We start from the raw sequence: 21,244 nt of genomic DNA, 5'->3' as shown, positions 1-21,244 counted from the left end.
TGGGTATTCAGTCTAAAGACACACTGATATTGTTTTCATTTCGTACTATCAGCACCAGCTCATCCGCATATGACTTGCACGTAAATGTGTATCCTTGCAAAGTCAGTTGTGTCAAGAGGTGTCGTAGGCCGAAAGTAATGGGTCGAGAGCCAGTGCATATAATGTCGTTGATAAGGGACATCCTTGTCTGGCCGATCTTGCTACGACGAGAGATTTTGTAACATATCCATTGACGAGCACTTTGGAGGAAGCATTGCTGAGTAGCCGCATCGTGACAGCGATAAACGGTCGTGGAAATCGCATGTGTGACAGGACTTCTGCAAGATAGTTATGGCTTACTCTACCAAAGGCTTGATCAAAATCTATTGACGCTAATGCTGCGCGGAGGATGAACGTCTTTGCTAGAGCGATCAAATCGTGATATTCAGCATGCGCCGTCTGGATGTTGTTATCTCCGTCGAGCAAAGTTTGATCGAGTGAGAGTACTTGGCACAATACTCTTCGGAGGCGTGTTGCTAAGAAACTGGTGAATATTTTAAAGTCGCAGTTAAGAAGTGGCAGTGGCCGGTAGTCCCGTATCCGTGTACCACTCGAGGGTTTGTGTATCGGGATAATCACCCCATACACAAAAGCCAGCGGTAAGGGCGCGACAGGAGACATTAATTCCCGGTAGACAGTAGTCCATCGTGGTGCTATAACATAGCTAAAGATCCTGTAGAATTTCAGAGGGAGGCCATCTGGTCCCAGCGATTTGTTCATCGCTCCCCTACCAATGGCCTCCATCACTTCCTCCTCTGTAATCCCAGCCATCAGTTGTGCTTCCGCCTCTGCTTCAATGGTGCCGAAAATCGTATGCGTACCTCCGTTAATGGCCCTCATATCGGTACCCACTGCAGTGTAAAATTGAGTCTAATATTCTACAAAGGCATTGCCTATTTCTTCTTGCGATGTTAGGTGTCGGCCATCATCCGTGTCCACGGATGTACTGGGTTCTTCGTCGTCTTTTGTTTTCATTGATGATATGATACATCGATGGGAATTCTCCTGCAACCCAATCTAGTGTCCGCACCCTGACCACTAGACAGTAGAGATGGCGTCGCATTACGGATATAATTTTGGCATTTGCTCGTTTTACTGCCTCTTGCCGTTCCGGAAAAGGTACTTGTTCGGCGCCCGCATCTCGTGGTCGTGCGGTAGCGTTCTCGCTTCCCACGCCCGGGTTCCCGGGTTCGATTCCCGGCGGGGTCAGGGATTTTCTCTGCCTCGTGATGGCTGGGTGTTGTGTGATGTCCTTAGGTTTGTTAGGTTTAAGTAGTTCTAAGTTCTAGGGGACTGATGACCATAGATGTTAAGTCCCATAGTGCTCAGAGCCATTTGAACCATTTGAACTTATTCGGCACATTCCCGTAGCACTGTGAAATAGAAATCCATCGTCTGACGCTGCCACATTGCCTGCACACGACCATATGTCATCACTGCAGGCGTCGTTCACGACATCTCCAAACATTTTCAATGATGTCACGATAAGCTGGGTCCCACAGGTGGGTGACGTTCATTTTCGAAGCACCGTGGCTACGTATCACTAGCTGCCACCGGGGGAGATTGTACAAAAAAATCACATACATCCATACCCGAGGCAGGATTCGAACCTGCGACCTTAGTGGTCACGTGGTTCCAGATTGTAGCGCCTAGAACCGCACGGCCACTCCGGCCGGCCAAATTAAGGAGAAGGTACATGAATAACTTAAGACCCAGAGTTTTCCGGTAAATTTAAAGGGACTATTAGGCTACAACTGACTGAAATAGAGGAAGAAATCCACTACAGTACAAATGGATGTCTTTGAGAGAAGAAGCGGTGAAGACAACAGAGGATGTAAAAGGGAAAAGGTACAGTACAATTTCTTGGATAAAACGCGATGTATTAAATTTAGTTGTCTGCCGGGGAACACACAAAATTGCAGCAAATAAAGTAGTCAATAGGTAATGGAGATACCTAAAAAATGATACTGACAGATAGTCCTAAATCACAACTCTGATTTTGCTCCTGGTAAACATAGATACTGAAATTAAATAAGAAAAAGAGGAAAGAAAACTCTACTCAAAAGAGAAGCAACTTTCAAGAGCTCGTTTGGCAAACCAGAGCTAAGCAAAGAAGTGAAGGGTGGAAGGAATATGTAGAGAGGAGAGGGGATGAGGCTATACAAACTAACATAACCACAATGTGATATTCCTGTGAAATATCTGAACAGGCAAAACAATACTGATCCTAAGACTTCGTTTAGGAGACAGATTGAAGGAAGACAAACCTCTGTTTATACCATTTATATATAGAGAGAGAAAGGTTTTGACAATCTTAACTCAATGGGACCGATGAACCCTCAGTCTAGTCCCCTGCCCCAAATCAACCAACAATCTTAACTCAAAGACACTCTTTTTAGCTCTGAAAGTATCAGCGATGAAAGACAGGGACGAAAGATTATCTACAACTTGTACAGAAACCAAACTACAGTTGTAAGACTTCAAGTACTTGAAAGGGATAGTAAGAAAAGTGTGATTCTTGAGTTTCTCCCGGCGTATTTGATAATCAAAATGCACTGGTGGGGAGCGTCAAAGATGACCTCGGTTTGAGGAAGGCCGGCGTGTACCAGATTCCGTGTCAATGTGGCAAGTCGTATATTGGTCAGACGATGCGTACCGTCGAGGATCGATGCCGTGAACACCAGAGGCACACTCGACTGGTGTAGCCGAGCAAGTCGGCGGTCGCTGAACATTGTTTGTCGGAAAATCACGCTATGGAGTATGAACGCACGAGGATTCTGGTACAGACGTCGAGATACTGGGACAGCGTTGTTAGAGAGGCCATCGAAATTCGCACCAATGACGACCTCATAAATCGTGACTGTGGCTATAATCTTAGCAAGGCTTGGGAACCAGCGATTGGGTTAATCAAGAGTAAATCGAGCAAATGTATAGTTGTGACGACCACGGCGGACAGAGCCATCACACCGACGTCATCTCAGACACCGTCGCAATCTGTTCCACCGCGCGACCGTGGCGCGGGGCGCGGACGGCGGAGTGAACGCGCCGCGGGCGGAGGGTATTTAAATCCGCCGCCGCCGCGACCGAACCCAGTTCCACCTGAGCAGCCATAGTGTACGGATCTCCGTGCCGGCACGTTCACAGGAGCTCAGTCCGTCAGTTCACCTGATGATGGCGACATGTATGATCGCCGAAATATTGTGCCCGTTGGACACTGTAGACCAGCAGTACACCCGTGGATATTTTGATTAGTAAGAAAAATGTATCTGAGAAAGAAAATTTTGTTGACATCAGTTATAAATTTAAATGGTTATGTAGTATTTTGTGAAGGTATTCGTATGGAGTGTAGCCTTGTATGTAAGTGTTAACTTGAACGACGAACAGTTCCGTTAAGAAGACAATAGACGCTTTTAAAACGTGGTGATAACGAACAATGCTGAAGATTAGATATTCAGATCGTGTAACTACAGAAGAGGTACTGAATTAAAATGAGGATGAAATGGAAATTACAGCACATTTTGTGGGAAAGAGGGGATTAGTTGACAGGACATATGAAGCATCAAAAAATAGTCAGTTTGACAATGGATGCTAAATTGTAGAGAGAGATGAATTCTTGTCAACGGTAAGCAGATTGTAATAGATGTGGGATGCAGTATTTACGCAGAGATGAAGAGGCCCACACAGGATGGGCTACTGTAGAGCACTGTATCAACACAGTCTTCAAGTTGGTGCTTATGGGCAGAATATTCGTTTAATATAGCCTCTAGCACATACTACTTATGATTTATTTGCGCATCCATCTCTATAACTCACTGCAAACAGCCTTATGCTATCTAAAAGTAACAGATTTAATGCAGTTTTCTTTTGGCGACTATCAACAAATGATAAAGTTGAATTACTGTTTTGGCCATTCTACCATTTGTGGCATTTTCCATAAGACATGTATTCCTTCATGAACCAACAAGTAATGACTGCTTTCGTATTATTCATGACTTTCGAATGCACTGGCACTTCTCAAACTGTGTAGAAGTCATCTACGGCAAATGTATCGTAACGCTGCTGTGCATGTGCTGCCATAAGCTTTTTGTGCAGTGGAGGCTTCACAAAGATTCGATGAATTATGTAAAATCTTTCGATAAAAGAAATCGACTTATTTTAGCGATGCTGGAAAAAGTAATTGACAATCTGGTGTTATTACTTGTAATTATAAAGTATTCTAAACGTTGCAGATAAATAAAATGTCTTAAGTCAAAACGAAATAATTAATGACAAGTTTGTTTGCGTGCCATCATCCGCAGCAAGCACAGAAATAATCGTTTTGTAAATAACAAACGCCTTTTTCTTTCTGTGATGTATTTCATTTGTTTCAAACGCGTTTTGCCTTTTACTTTAAGACATTTCCTGTAGAATCTTTGCGATATTTGTAGATTATAAAACAGTTAACGTCTTATCTTTTCAAAGTGAATAAGTGATTACTTATAATTAATCACGTTTTTGGCTGGCACTGCGTTTCCTCTCATCTGGTCGCAGGTTGGAAGTAACACATTTTCACGTTAGGAACTATTTTTTTCGCAATTTTCGTGTTCTTTCCGCTAATTGGCGTAGAGCACTATTATTCTTCTGCCACTAGCTGCTGATATTTAGCCAAAAACTGATTTAAAGTCGTAACTACTGTGTGATCAATTTAAGTTTCTTCTTATTTGGTTTGTTTTGCCAACCTAACGAAGTATATGCTGAACGCTTAAGTCTGCTCACTTCTGTTCTCTTTAAATCTGTTTGTGTGTGTGTGTGTGTGTGTGTGTGTGTGTGTGTGTGTGTGTGTAAATAGCCAGGGCGAGTTGTAGAAAGTTGAATGCAAATGTAATAGGTGTCAGAGAGTGGCTGAAAGTCTTCGTATTCAGCTGATTCGAGTTTTGGTTTAAATGTTTTCTGGAGGGGTTCATGTAAGATTGAGATGAAAGGGGTTCGGTGCTAATATTCTGATAATAATCATCTGTTGAAGTGTTATTCTTCCATTTTACCTGTTACTCTAAGCAGTGACTTTACTCTTACGAGAACCCTCCACAAAACATTTAGACCAAAATTCAAATCTGCTGATGACTAAAACTTTCAACCATTCACTGACAGCTATTGCATTCACATTGAACTCTCTGAAACTCGCACTGCCTAGTCACGCACACATACAAGTATTAGGAGAACAGAGATAAATAGATGTTAGTTTTCAGGATATAATTCGTTACGTTGGCAACGTGTACATACACAAACCAAATAGGGCGCATTACAAATCCGACATTAGCAGTGCTGCACGACAGGTGCATTTCTTGGCGTGGCTAAATTAATGTAAAGGCTCCGCGCACCGGTTAATGCAAGGAGCACTGTATAAAAGCAGCTCAGGTGGCAACCGGCGCAACGGTCTTACCAAACGAGACCACACTGATGCTACAAGTATTCTCGGGGAGGCCTCTGGACAGTTGCCCCGCATTCAAGCCTCAACAGTGGAGCCAGGACCGTAATGAACGATCGAGTCATATTAATGTAACCGCCGTCTATCTTCGATGTCAACGTGCAACAACCACTAACAGATGGCAGGTGGCAGCACTACCAGTGGAGTGTATACAAAGCGTGTGTGGGGGATGTGGACAGCAGTGCAGTCACTCTCGCAATGCGGAAATGGAGCGATTTATCTGACGTCCAAAGGGGTACTATCATTGGCTTTAAGTCCAAGAGTGGAAGACTTTCCGAAACGGCTAAGACTGTGAACAGTTCACGAGCTGCCATGATCGATGTATTCCGTGTACTGAAAAATGGCACCATCCAAAAGTGGCACCAGGGTAACTGTAGTGCACCTCGAATGACATGGGTGAACGAATATGTCGCCAGCGCGCCGCTGCAACATGAGCCGTAGCCGCATCCGTTGTCACTGGAATCTGCACGCTACTACCCCGCCGTTCCGCAGCCTCGACGAATTGAGCGAGTTAAAACAAATCGTATTACTCTGTTTGTTCAAAGGGTCTTATGTCTCAATAAACGACTGTTAGTGGAACCGCCTATATTTCACTCACACCTCGCCCTCTGAGCCAAGGAAAGAGCCCATTTCACAGCCCACAAAGTTTGGCTTTCCCTCTCGGCATCCCTGACAAAATAATGACCTTTGCTCCCCTCTGTCACTGACGCTCAGTATCTAGTGTCACTAAACCCAGACCCGCTACATTTGCTGTCAGGTAACCTTGGTTCTCTTTTGAGGTGTACGTGGTAGGGTATTTGTGGTACATCGTCAGCGACTAGCTGCGTACAACCCAAAGACAGCAGACGACAACCGAAAGCAAACGGACAGTATTTAAGTACATTGGTGAGAGCTCATTGGTTCCAGATGTTTTTTACTTTTCAAGTAAGGCTTTCGCAGTGTAAAAAACAAACGATGTACAGCTCTCATTCTTTCTTTCTTTATTGGACACCAGAAAATTTCGTTTCGGGTGGTGGTAGATGCTCTTGTTATTTTGATCGGAATCGTAATCAGATTCCTTATGTTACTTGTTATATAGCTGAGTCTACGTTCTTGTGGTTATAGGAAGAACACTTGTGAGAAAAATCATTTGTTAAACAATAAAGGATTACACTGACAGACCGTAAGAAAAAAAGGAGTTTAAAGCCACGAGGCTATTCAGAGCCTACTTAATCAGGTAGCCCAATTGAGGTCTGAACTGTTGAATCGATTATCCGAGTATAGGTCGACATCTAGTGCAACCCCTCCCATACTAGATTCATCAGGAGCCACCATTTTTACTCCCTTCTCTGGCAAGCCAAGCGAGGATATAGAAGCATTTTTGGCCTAGTTGTTAGCAACCGATAAACTTGGTTCCTGGTCAGATGAACAGATGTTGTGCCGGACGTAGTGGCCGAGCGGTTGTAGGCGCTTCAGTCCGGAACCGCGCGACTGCTACGGTCGCAGGTTCGAATCCTGCCTCGGGCTTCGATGTGTGTGATGTCCATAGGTTAGTTAAGTTTAAGTAGTTCTAAATTCTAGGGACTGATGACCTCATATGTTAAGTCCCATAGTTCTCAGAGCCATTTGAACCATTTGAACAGATGTTGTAAACTACAAAGTTACGGTTAATCGGGGAAGCTAAGGCGTACGTACTACGAGGAGTTACGAAATGCATTAACTTTTGACGAGTCGAAGGAAGGTTTGCTCAAAATGTTTAAAAAGGAGACTAGCAGCGATTTTTATAGTTGAACACCATGTCCCAAAGACACAACGAAACAATAGAAAGCTTTGTGAACAGAATACGAAAAGTTAATAGTAACACTTACCAATTTTCAGCCAGCGATGAAGCCAATAATTACGCTACTGGTCATTAAAATTGCTACACCAAGAAGAATTTTAGATGATAAACGGTTATTCATTGGACACATATATTTTACTAGAACTGATCGAATGAAGGGTAGAGCCACTGGTTGTAACACATCTCAAATGTAACGTCCACTGTTCAAAGTGCTGTCACTGCGAACAAGAGGTGAGCGAGACGTGTAACCAATGACACCCCACACCATGACGCCGGGTGATACGCCAGTATGGCGATGGCTAATACACGCTTCCAATGTGCGTTCACCACGATGTAGCCAAACACGGATGCGACCATCATGACGCTGTAAACAGAACCTGGATGCATCCGAAAAAATTACGTTTTGCCATTCGTGCACCCAGGTTCGTCGTTGAGTACCCCATCGCAGGTGCTCCTGTCTGTGATGCAGCGTCAAGGGTAACCGCAGCCATGGTCTCCGGGCTGACAGGCCATGCTGCTGCAAACGTCGTCGAACTGTTCGTACAGATGGTTGTTTTCTTGCAAACGTCACCATCTGTTGACTCATTGATCGAGACGTGGCTGCACGATCCGTTACAGCCATGCGTATAAGGTGCCTGTGATTTCGACTGCTAGTGATACGAGGCCGTTGGCATCCAGCACGGCGTTCCGTATTACCCTCCTGAACCCACCGATTCCATATTCTGCTAACAGTCATTGGATCTCGACCAACGCAAGCAGCAACCTCGCGATACGATAAACAGTAATCGCGATAGGCTACAATCCTAGCTTTATCAAAATCGGAAACGTGATGGTACGCATTTCTCCACCTTACACGAGGCATCACAACTACGTCTCACCAGGCTACGCCGGTCAACTGCTGTTTGTGTATGACAAATCAGTTGGAAACTTTCCTCATGTCAGCACGTTGTAGGTCTCGTCACTGGCGCCAGCCTTGTGTGAATGCTCTGAAAAGCTAATCTTTTACATATCACAGAATCTTCTTCCTTTCGGTTAAATTTCACGTCTGTAGCATGTCATCTTCGTGGTGTAGTAAGTTTAATGGCCAGTAATGTATATTCTACAAGAAGCGGAGAATACGGACTTTGATACTTTATTGCGAGGATTGCCATCCGAAACATCGCGCCGTGTTGGGGCAGAATTTCCCAAGAATTTAAGTGATGCAGTCAACATTGCTACAACATTAGAGGAAATAGACATCGCGACGACGTGCAAGGAAAGAAAAAAATGTATTGTCCACAGGTGTTCGTTGTTTCAGATGCGATCAGCAGGGACACATCGCGAAGAACTGTCGCCAACCACAGTGTACAAATTTTCAAAGAGTGGGCCTTACTAATCGTGAGTGTAGAAGTACAGGGAAATATGCAAACAGCGGTCCGGTAAACAGGAAGGGGAACCCCGGAACCGCCTCCAGGCGTTCTCATTAAAATTTCACCAGGCAGTATTAATGGTAACGCACGTACACTATTGGTCGACACTGGGGCTCACGAGTCAGTCAGTCAGTTAGTAAATAGTGCACTGAGGTCAACATATATGACCACCCACGATATAAGCACGTGGTATAGGCGGAGCTGACATACATTCAGTAATCTGTACGTCACTGACCCTTCTCATTGAGGGTGTAAGATTCTAGGAGGTTGTGGACGTCGTATCAAGGGTTACTGACGAATATGGTGCTACCCTATGGTTAGATTTCCTGAATAATCATCACGCCATAATCAACTTCGGACAGCAAACAGTGGAGCTTAGCGGGCCATTGTTTCCATTTGGTGAAACAGGTACAGGAGAGCTACTTTTGGTAAACATTAATGCTGCTTTACCTTCACACACAATATGCATTGTGGAACCATTAGAGGAAATGATGAATTAGATACAGCACAATTTTTTGTGCGCAGCAGTATAGTTCGTGCCGCAACAATTGATGGAGTACAGAAGATACCGGTGCAAATAGATAATTTTTGGACAGAAGACAAGGAGTTACGAAGGGGAATAAATGCCTTAGAGGAAGATGATTTTGATTGTTCAGACGTAGACAACAGCGACAAACCAGCCGCCTACAATACTGCACTTAAAAGAAAACGAACGGAATATGATAGCAGTGTTGGAGGAATTTCAGGATCTGTTTAGTTCACAGGGACCGCTACCAACAACGGACATCACACAACATAAGATTCCAATAAGAGAGAACACGCCGGTTTATAGGAGACCATACAGATTTCCTGACCAGTTACAACCCTTACTTGATGAATTCATAGATCAACAATTAAAGGACGGTGTCATGGAGTATTCGGATTTGTCATGCAGTTTAAATGTAAATAAGCATTGTATATTACAGATTCTAGCGATAATATACTAAGAGGGAATCAGGTACAGAAAAGAGGAATTGGAAAATATACGAACGGGACTTATGGATTTTAAATAATAGGAAGTACGATCATACGATTAGACACTGTGTGCTTAATCAAGTGTAAGTCATTCAGTAGAATGTACTAATAAGGGTATCTACGTTAAACAAAGAGCACAATAATTTTTCTTTTGCCGTAAAATCACAATTATATAAGATGCGCTTGGAAACATTACTCTCCATATTACAGGCACATTCTGTTCTCTCTCAGGCGTGAAATTTCCCTTACCCACAAATTTACTGACCAGAAACACGTATGCAACTACTGTCTTACCTAAACAATTACCTTGATCCCTCCATACTCTAGTCATTAGGTGTTCTAATCACTGCACGACAAGGCAAGATTGATGCCAACGCTATGATGCAGCATAATGTACAGTTGAAAGAGCAAAACAAAACGCGAATTATTATACTGGTCACAGGTATTTCAGGAACCTTCTTGTTCATAATTATACTTTGTATTACTTTCCTGTTTATCAGACGAAAACCCAAGACAAACAATAACAGATGACTACATCAAATTCTAGTCGAATGGCTGAAATATCCTGAGCATACACTTGTACTGCTAAAATGTATGTAGAGATAATTGTTGCTTGCTGCTTCATTGTATTGTTACTGGTCGTCATTCCACCACATTTCTGACATTCCTTTTAGAAGTATTCTTAATGCTGATTTTTTCAAGCTGTTGCGGAATGAATGTATTATATCATTTTCCTGACAATCGAAGGTTGCGACCGTGTTGTAGTTTCTCGTTTGTTAGTCGTTGTAGATGGACGTAGAAGTAAATTCGAGGTCGAATTTTTCCGGACGGGCGAGGAATGTAGGGTGTATAATAATTATGTTATTTATTGTTGTTCAAAGCAAAAATATACGTAATGTCTTATTATAAGTTAAGCGAACATTTTAGAGACTTTGACACATTAAGCTACAATATTCGGAAGCGGCAGCAGTCGGCACGTGTGTCGACATGGGTCACATTTTTTCCCAACGTGAGAAGGTCGATGACCAGTGGAGTTTGGAGTTAGCGCAGAAGCAGTCAACACTTCGACAGATCAACGACAGATCAGACGGGCAGTGCTTCCAAGGAGAACAACGACCAGCGCTGGTCGCTAAACCCCGATCCGTTACACTTTAATCCGACCGTGTGCGGTTTTCCACACACTCGAGCGGTACTCAAGAATGAATCGCAGAAGTGTTCGATTTCAGAGTCTGACCTCGTTTAATACATGAAAGATTGTAGTCTCTCTGTTAACGTTTTGTATGTGAATGTATATTGTGAACGTTTGCCTATATTCTAATTTTTGTTGCTTTCACCACTTCTGGTGTGCCCAAAATCTTGAAAAATCATCTTAGACCCAAGGTTTTATACAAGTGTCCCTATTTATACATACCAAGGGATGTGCTTAACATATAATAGTGAAACAGCTTGAAAATTTTTATGTTTCTATTCCTGTGGCATATAAAGGTATGTAATATTTATTTCTTCATATTATGCAGTCCGGGACACTTCCTTTCATACACGTCACTCTGCCAGAAAGCAGTAAAGCCCAGTTATGCAGACAACTGAAAGTATACGATAGCGAAGAATACTTACCATCGCCTGTAAGTATGAAAGTAGACTGCTTTCCATGCGTTAGGCCAAAAATAAACATAAAAACAGCAATACTTTAGGTAAACTTAAAGCAACTGAATTGAAATTCTAGTACGAGAGTGTGCTGAAAAGGCAATGCCTGTAAATATTTAATGTAAAAACTCTTAAAGCTTTCTAAATAAAACCAACTTTATTGATATTGTACATCTTTATTCCACATGTCTACATATTTATTTCTCAACACCCTGGTGACGAACACATTTCTCCCAACGAGAGACCAGGTTGTTGATACCATCACTGCAGAATGTTTGACTTTGTTGACGGAGCCATAGCCCTACCTCTGCTTGAACCGCTTCGTTACTATGAATGTGAAGTCCTGGAATTATTGTTTAAGTTTTGGAGACAGCTGAAAATCGGATGGCATCAAGTCGCGACTCTACGGAGTATGATCGATGACAGTAAACCGAAGGCGTCGGATTGTTGCAAATGTCGCAGCGCTCGTGTGTGGTGTGGCATTGTCATGCTGAAAGAGACGGAGCTCCGTATGTGGACTTACTTATCGATCCGAAACTCGATTACTGCACGCTGCTCATGACGCACCCACATATTTACGTTACACACCGCCATCTTACACGCTACAATTCAGACCCCCATAGCAGTGGAGAACTGTGAATATGTAGACATGAAAAATAAATGTGTAGCTTGTTAATAGCGTTTCTTTTATTTAAAAAGCTTTGAGTTTTGTCGTTAAAAATCAGGAGGCATTATTTGTCAGCACGCCCTCGTAGGAATACATGAGGCAGTACTGAACCTATGACTTCACTTAGAAGATTGGTTAAGGAAAGGCAAAACTACGTATGTACCATTTGTAGACTTAGAGCAAGGGCTTGACAATGTTGACGGAAATACACTCTTCGAAATCAGAATGTAGCAGCGGTTTACCGGACGATCTAAGATATAAATCTGGTAACGGATTTGAGACTAGTAAGTCTTAGACAGAGATCGTTAAATTTTGATTCATGACTTGCTCATAACCTGTGGCAACATCTACGGATCACATGTTTTCCATTCAGAACATTGAAAAAAGGGCACATACCGTAGGGGCTACACAAACGAAAACCTTATGTCATAGAAGCCGTGTAACATATAACAACAAATCTGTCTATAGTCGTGCTGCGACAGCGTGGACCGCCTAATTCAAATACTTTTTTTTGTCAGCCGTCGAAACTTATAAAAAATATATTGAGTAAGTACGTGCAGCTAAATTAGGAGGTTACTTTTCATTAAAAGTTCTTATTTTCTGAGAAAAAATTTAAAACTGTGGTTTCCAGATATGTGAGAATTTCGTAGGATGTAAGTTTGCTCGTGCGATTTCACTGTAATTGTTCCGTTAAAGCTGCTTCATTTTTTCACATCTGATACTGTAGCATTATTTTTAGTTTATGAACCAGCTACAGTCTCAATATTGCTAAGATTATTGTAATATTTGACAGATAAGTAAACCCTCGTATTTGATTGGAAAAGTTTCTCATGAAAGATGTCGTCGCTGCGTATTTGACGGCTGGTATATTTTAGGTCATAGGTTAAGGCTTACAAAATGTAGCTAACACACGGAAATACTTTTTGAAGCACAAAGCTGTCATATCTCTTTCAGTCTAGAGTAAACACATTGTATACATACACTGTTCCACGCTCCTGTGGATGCCGTCCTAGCGTGACATACTGTATGCACTGTACTATTTCTGTGTTTTTCATTCAAATACGGTGCATGAAGTGAGTTATATTTACAATTCGCTTAGTTCACGATAACTGTTTATTTAACCTATGCGTCGTCTGATCTGGTCTCCTTTGAAAGAGCTTTATCCCCGAACCTACATCCAGTATTTATCCTGTAAATATATGTTAAATAAGGAGAAAGAAGAATAAACAAAGATGTGTTTGATAAATTTTAATCAGTCTACTGCTTGAAGTGAAACAAAGAAAGGCACGAGTTATAATTTCCCTGTCATATCAAACGTGGAAGATACACTGAAGAACCAAAGAACTAGTACACCTGCCTAATATCGTGGAGGGCCCCCGCGAGCACGCAGAAGTGCCGCAACACGACGTGCCATGGACTCGACTAATGTCTGAGTAGTGCTGGAGGGAACTGACACCATGAATCCTGCAGGGCTGTTCCTAAATCCGTAAGAGTATGAGGGAGTGGTTATTTCTTCTGAACAGCATGTTGCAAGGCGTCCCAGATATGCTAAATAATGTTCATGTCTGGATAGTTTGGTGGCCAGCGGAAGTGACGGAACACAGGAGATGGTTTCTGGAGCCACTCTGTAGCAATTCTTGACATCTGGGGTGTCGCATTGTCATGCTGGAATTGGCTAAGTCCGTCGGAATCCACAATGGAAATCAGACAGAATGCTTACGTACGTGTCACCTGTCGGAGTCCTAAGGAGACATACGAGTCCTATATCACTCAAACTGCACACGCCCTACACCATTACAGAGCCTCCACGAGGTTGAACAGGCCCCTGCTGACATCCAAGATCCACGGATTCATGAGGTTGTCTCCATACCCGTACACGTCTATCCGCTCGATACAATTTGAAACAAGACTCGCCCGAGCAGGCAATATGTTTCTAGTCATCAACAGTCCAATGTCGCAGTTGGCAGGTCCAGGTAAGGCGTAAAGTTTTGTGTCGTGCGGTCATCAAGGGTACATGAGTGGGCCTTCGGCTCCGCAAACTCATATCGCTGATTCCAGAATGAAATTTTCACTCTGCAGCGGAGTGTGCGCTGATATGAAACTTCCTGGCAGATTAAAACTGTGTGCCCGACCGAGGTCCCGAGTTCGAGTCTCGGTCGGGCACACAGTTTTAATCTGCCAGGAAGTTTCATATCGCTGATGTTTCGTTGAAAGGTTCGCACGCTGAACTTCTTGATGGCCCAGCATTGAAATCTGCAGCAGTGTGCGGAAGGGTTGCACTTCTCTCACGGTGAACGATTCACTTCAGTCGTCATTGGTCCCTTTCTTGCAGGATGTTTTTTCGGTCGCAGCGTTGTCGGAGATTTGATGTTTTACCGATTTCCTGATATTCACGGTACACTCGTGAAATGATTGTACGGGAAAATACCCATTTCATCGCTACCTCGACGATACTGTGTCCCATCGCTTGTGCGGCGACTATAGCACCACGTTCAATATCACTTAAATCTTGATAACCTGCAACTGTAGCAGCAGTAACTGATCTAGTAACTGCGACAGATACTTGTTTTATATAGGCGTTGCCGACTCTATTTGAATACGCATGCCTATGCCAGTTTCTTTGGCGCATCAGTGTAGGATCATGTATCAACTACTTGTTTCATACACCTGAAAACGAGTGTGAGTTGCGTGAATGATGAGGAGTGACTCTAAATTTTGTGATCTCTGCCACATAGAGGTTTTTTTTTTCTGACCACACTGGTGAAATCATCCTCTTTGGCGACCAGAGTTAATTTTACGTTTATGTGACGTCACTTCCTTCTTGCTGGGCAAGCGGCTATCATCACTGTTCTGTCTGCTTTTATTGTGTGGAGATTTATTCTCCGGATACTGTCTTTCCACGTATATATATATATATATATATATATATATATATATATATATATATATATATATATATATATATAGTGAGATAACTAATACCGTAAATCTTACATTTGCAGCAATTGATAGAACAGGAGCAAGATGCTTAAGGCATATCATTCATTTCACGAGTTTTGGTATGTGGACTACATTTATGTTTAACAACTCTTTGCCTTGGTAGCCATCTCGCGATTACTTCCATTTCACGTCGTGTTATATCTACATCTACATCTACATAGATACTCCGCGATCGACAGTACGGCGCGTGGCGGAAGGTGTCTCGTATCACTACTTGTCACTTACTTCCCTGTTCCACTCGTAAACAGAGCGAAGGAAAAACGACCGTCTATATGCCTCCGTATGAGCCCTAATTTCTCGTAAATTATCTATGTGGCCCTTTCGTGCAATGTATGTTGGAGGCGGTACAATCGTTCTGCACTCAGCCAAAAATGCCGATTCTATAAATTTTCTCAAAAGTTTCCCCCGAAAATAAAGTCACCTTCCCTCCAGGGATTCCCATTTGTGTTTCCAAAGCATTTCTGTAACACTTTCGCGTTCTTCGAACCTACCAGCAAAAAATCTAGTAGCCCGCCTCTGAAGTTCACCGGTGTCTTCCTTTAATCAGGCCTGGTACGTGTCCCAAACACTCGAGCAGTACCCAAGAATAGGTCGCAGGAGCGTCTTGTATTCCGTGTCCTTTACAAATGAACCAGAAGTTTACCTACAATTTTCCCAATAAACCGAAATCAACCATTCACCTTCCCTACCACACTCCTGACACGCTCGTTCCACTTCATATCGCTTTGCAACCTTACACCGAGATATGTAAACGACGTAATGGTGTCAAGCAGGACACTGCCAATGCTCTATCTGAACCTTATGGGTTTCTTCTTCCTACTCGAGCGTATTTACTTACATTTTCCTACATATTGAGCTAGCTGTCATTCGTCACACTAACTAGAAATTTTGTCTATGTCATTTTGTGTCCTTCGATGGTAAGTGGTAGTAGTGGTATGGTATTATGGGACCAAACTGCTGAGGTCGTCGGCCACTATAGTTTACGCACTACTAAATACAACTTGAACTAACTTACACTAAGGATAACACCCCCATGCCCGAGGGTGGGCTCGAACCTCCGACAGGGAGGAACCGCGCGGACCGTGGCAAGGCGCCATAGATCGTGCGGATACCCCGCACGGCTCTCGACTTCGACGCTTTACCGTATACTGCATCATCGTCAAACGACCACAGATTGTGGCCCACCCAGTCTGGCAAATCATTTATGTATACAGAGAATACTAGCGGTCCTATCACACTTCCCTCTGCTGAAGACTCGCTGTCGAAAACAATGTGCTGGATTCTATAACTTAAGAAGTCTTCGAAGTCTTCGAGTCACTCACATACCTGAGAACCCATTCCACATGCTCGTACCTTCTTTAGCAGTCTCCAGTGGTACACCGTGTTAAACGCTTTCCGGAAATCTAGGAATACAGAATCTTCCTGATGCCCTTCGTCCATAGTTCCCAGTATATCATGTGAGAAAATGACAAGGTGAGTTCTGCACGAGCGATACTTTCTAAATCCATGCTGAATTGTACGCATAAGATTCTTGGTCTGAAGTAAATTTATTATGTACGAACTGAGAATGTGTTCAAGTATTGTGCAGCAAACCGGTGATAGGGATATTGGACTATAATTTTATGGGTCCGTTCTTTCGCGCTTCTTATCTGCTGCACTTTTTTCCAGTCGCCTCTTATCTCATGCACTTTTTTCCAGTCTCAGGTACTTTAAGCTAGGTGAGAGATGTGCGATAAATGCAGGATAGGTAAGGGGCCTACGCTGTAGGGTACTGTTTGACAAACCGAACTAGGATTCCATCCGGACCTGATGACTTATTTGTTTTCTACTCTTTCAGTTGTTTGTCTACGCCAGGCATGCTTCTTACTATGTCGTCCATATGGCAGTCTGTTCGATGGTCAAAGGGCGGCATGTTTGTACGATCCTTCTGCCTTAACGATTTCTTGAACTTGGAATTTCGTTTTGCTGTCTTCAACTGCTGCACCTGACTGATCAACATGTGAACGGATGGAAGCCTTAGAACCACAGTGATCTTACATAGGACAAAAATTTCCTCAAGTTCCAAACCAGATCTGATGCTAATGTATGACGGTAGTACTTGTTGTATGCTTCGCTCACAGATCTTTTCACAGACGAATGAATCTCTGATAACCTTAGCTAATCGTCATTTACGCGCTCTCTTTTGAAACGAGACTCCAACAGCTTCTGGCTTCTTAGCGTTGTCCGAATCTCGTTATTAATCGACGGTGGGTCTTCCTGTCCATGATTCAATTACTAGGCCCATAATTGTCCAGACCGTGATTCACAATCTGCTTAAACTTTTCCCATAATTACTCCATGTTCCTCTTACTGGAATTAAATGATGACATTTCACTGTCTGAATGAGACGCCAACCAGCTTATCTGCTATTTCTAGCAGAAACATTCTTCTGGCCTTCTTAACAGATTTATTAACTGGGACGTGCTATTTGCGTCCAATAATACGACAGGAAGTAGCAGGGCCAAACACCCACAGCTTTTGTTAGACAATGTTTATAACTTGAACGATTTAAATACAATAAAATCGATGAATTTAACAAACACAATAAATAAATTTTCTTAAGCCCCTGTTGAAATATGAATAACAAATGCATAAAACATTAGGCAAATTTCTGTTGATGTAAATACTTAATAAAATCAAAACTTGCCAAACTCAGAACCCGTAAGGCTATCCTTAAAAATGTCATCTCTTTTGCAATATAAATTCATACGAACATATAACAATAAGGCATAACATAATGCACACAAGTAACAATAACACAACTTCTAACACTTGAACGCTCGGCAAAGAGAACAGCAACACTCAACTTAAGAACTTGGTACTCAATCATCAAGATTACAACAACTTTAAATATACCATCACTCAATAGTGAGGAGCTCACCGGGTTTCCTTACGTATACCTGCAGATCCGTCATGAAGCGGTAGGAAACTAAAATAGAAAGCCCAAGCCCCGTTACCATATCACGTGTGACGCAACTTTGACATATCAGACTCGTCACTGAAGACAGCATTAGTTAACCATTAACAAATATATATAAACACACAATTGCACGTGCTTAAATCGAACACACAGCTTACGCCCAGGCCAACGGTTACTGCCAGGCGACGCTCCGGCAAGCTCTTCTTCTCAACATGTACTGCGTGACGAGAAAAGCCAAAACACCGCGCTTCGAGTCGGAGTCCAAAACCCTTCGGCCGTCTCCGGCCGCAGCACTCCAGTAATACCCCTCGAATGAATGCACACGAAGTAAGAGCCAATCTCCCGGCCGTGCTGCAACCGCAACCGACAGACCACGCAGTGAACAGCGCTGCCTCGACGCTGCAGACTTAATTCAATAGCCGAACCCGCCAACTCGCTACCGACCAAAGCGAAATCGATGGCAAAGATGGCACTACAAGTAAGGGATACTGGCGCCAGTCGCGTGACGTATCAATAACCATAGTTTCTACAAAGACATCATGATTGCTAATCCCCGTTTTCTTGCGGACGTTCTCGATAAGGTCCTGCCTGTTTGTAGCTACAAGGTCTAAGATATTTTCACTGCGTGTGGGCTGCCGAACTAGCTGCTCTAGATAGTTTTAAGAAAGCGTGTTCAAACGTTCTTCGCACGACTGGCTGTTTGTGATCCCTGCAATGAATCCATAGACATATCAGTCTATACTCGGTAAGTTAAAGACGCCTCCAACTAGTATTGTATAATCTGGGCGTTTACGCGCTACTGAACGTAGACTTTTGTTTACTGACACCAGAAATGTCGCAGCAGAATCGAGACGCTGGTAAAAACATCCATATGGAGACTAAATTGTTTTTCAGCAAAAAGAGCTTGCGGGAGCGTCGCCTGGAATTAACCGTTGGTCTGGGTGTACGCTGTGTGTTCGATTTAAACAGGTGCAATTGTTGCTTTTTCATGGTAGCCATTTAAAGATTGACACGTACGTGGTCAGGAATTTATTATATTTGAATTTATATGGGTTCTGCCAATTTTTTTTCTTTGCCTTTCTTAAAGTTATTCAAGAAGTATACAAGCAGTTTTATGTTTCCATGCTTGTATCCAAGTGATTGTTAAACCCACCAGGGTAACCGAGAGCGCTAACGCGCTGCTTCCTGGACTTGGGTAGGTGCGCCGGCCCTGGATCGAATCTGCCCGGAGGATTAACGACGAGGACCGATGTGCCGGCCAGCCTGGATGTGGTTTTTAGGCGGTTTTCCACATCCCGCTAGGTGAAGACTGGGCTGGTCCCCATGTTCCGCCTCAGTTACACGGCTCGCAGACATCTGAACACATTCGCACTATTCCATATATTACACTCGACGCAGACAGTTGGGGTCCACTAATTCCGTCCCGGCGTGTAAGGGGTGGCGGCAAGAAGGGTAATCCGGCCACCAATTAGCCATTAACATGCAAAATCTGATTACCGATGGTTGACCCTGCGTAACTATCAAGCGATAGAATAGAATCCAAGTGATCGTTAGCCTCAACATCGTTTAACAAAGGCATATGCTATCATTCAAATATGAACGCTTTATCAGTCCATGTTTCCTTGGAAGAAATATAGGAATAAAAGCCGGCCGCTGTGAGCGAGCGGTTCTAGGCGCTTCAATCCGGAACCGCGCTGCTGCTGCGATCGGAGGTTCGAATCCTGCCTGAGGCATGGATGTGTGTGATGTCCTTAGCTTAGTTAGGTTTAAGTAGTTCTAAGTCTAGGGGACTGATGACCACAGATGTTAAGTCCCATAGTGCCTATAGCCATTTGAACCATTTAGGAATAAAATTCAAAAGGGGTTTTGATTTACTTGATATTGAACTTTTATATTTCCTGTTAAGGATTAAAGGCATGTTAGCATAACCTATCTGACACATATTGATGAGGCACGTTGTTCGTTTGAGCAACCTGTCTGAAGGTATTATACTCTGGCTTCAGTTACTTTAAGAAGCATTCCACAAGCATCGTGATTCATTTTCAACTCCACTCACAGCTACGAGATTTATTAAAGGTATTATGGCAGAGCAGGGGTACGTATTACTTATAGAACCAAGATGAACTATTGTTTGGTGTGTTTATGTAACAGCGATGATTTATCTATTTCTGTGTAATTTCCAGGTAGCATAAATAACAGCACGTGAGTGTTCCATACAATAGCGAAACTTGCAAAGTCTTGATCGCTGAAGGGCAAGTTGCTGAATAGCGTGTTTCAAAATTAATTACTTTACTCGATTCAATCATTAATTATTGAAGATACTGATCAGAAGCAAAGAACCAATTTCAGGTTAATGTTGTAAAGTTTCACATGTCACATTCCATATTACATTTAGAGAACTGCATTTAAATAGAGGTTACACGTTAGTTTCAGGGAGCTGCAATGTCATATTGCATTCTAGAACGTTGCGTCACAGATCATTTCGTAGAAGTTACAGTCTAAATGTTACATTACTCTCATAATTAGTACATCACCCATAAATGTTTCACATGTCATCCCATGTCAAGAACTGTGATTACATTGATACATTATACCTAGGCGTTGCCCAGTTAGAAGGTCACAAGAGAAACGTTAGACATGACAACCCAGCCAGGTTTGCGCTTAAACTGGCATATTCCGGTCAGTACTCAGACTGATGTGTTCTGTCTCTTCTCTACAATCGCTTAATCTGCAAATGTTTAGTACTCTATGTTGTCATTTGTGGTATATGTGTCTATTTCGTTGTTTTGTAACATAATAATCTGAGTGGAAAGACATTTCTTTGAACTTTCTCTTTTGGACGAGAAATACACTCCGGTTCAGGAAAAACAGAACCTCTTGAACGATTGGAGTTAGGATGTTCATATTCATGAGACATGTACGTTAGTATATTCTGTAGAAATGATTAGCATTTGAACTATGTCAGCGTACGGGTTCAAGGTCAACATCTATATCATTGTGCAACACCATCTACTGGGCCGGCCGCGGTGGCCGAGAGGTTCTAAGTGCTACAGCCTGGAACCGCGAGACCGCTACGGTCGCAGGTTCGAATCCTGCCTCTGGCATGGATGTGTGTGATGTCATTAGGTTAGTTAGGTTTAAGTAGTTCTAAGTTCTAGGGGAATGATTACCTCAGCAGTTAAGTCCCATAGTGCTCAGAGCCATTTGAACCATTTTGAACCATCTACGG

This window comes from Schistocerca nitens, chromosome 3, assembly GCF_023898315.1.
Source record: "Schistocerca nitens isolate TAMUIC-IGC-003100 chromosome 3, iqSchNite1.1, whole genome shotgun sequence".
Classification (NCBI taxonomy): Eukaryota; Metazoa; Arthropoda; class Insecta; order Orthoptera; family Acrididae; genus Schistocerca; species Schistocerca nitens.
Note: the sequence above shows the minus strand (reverse complement) of the source record.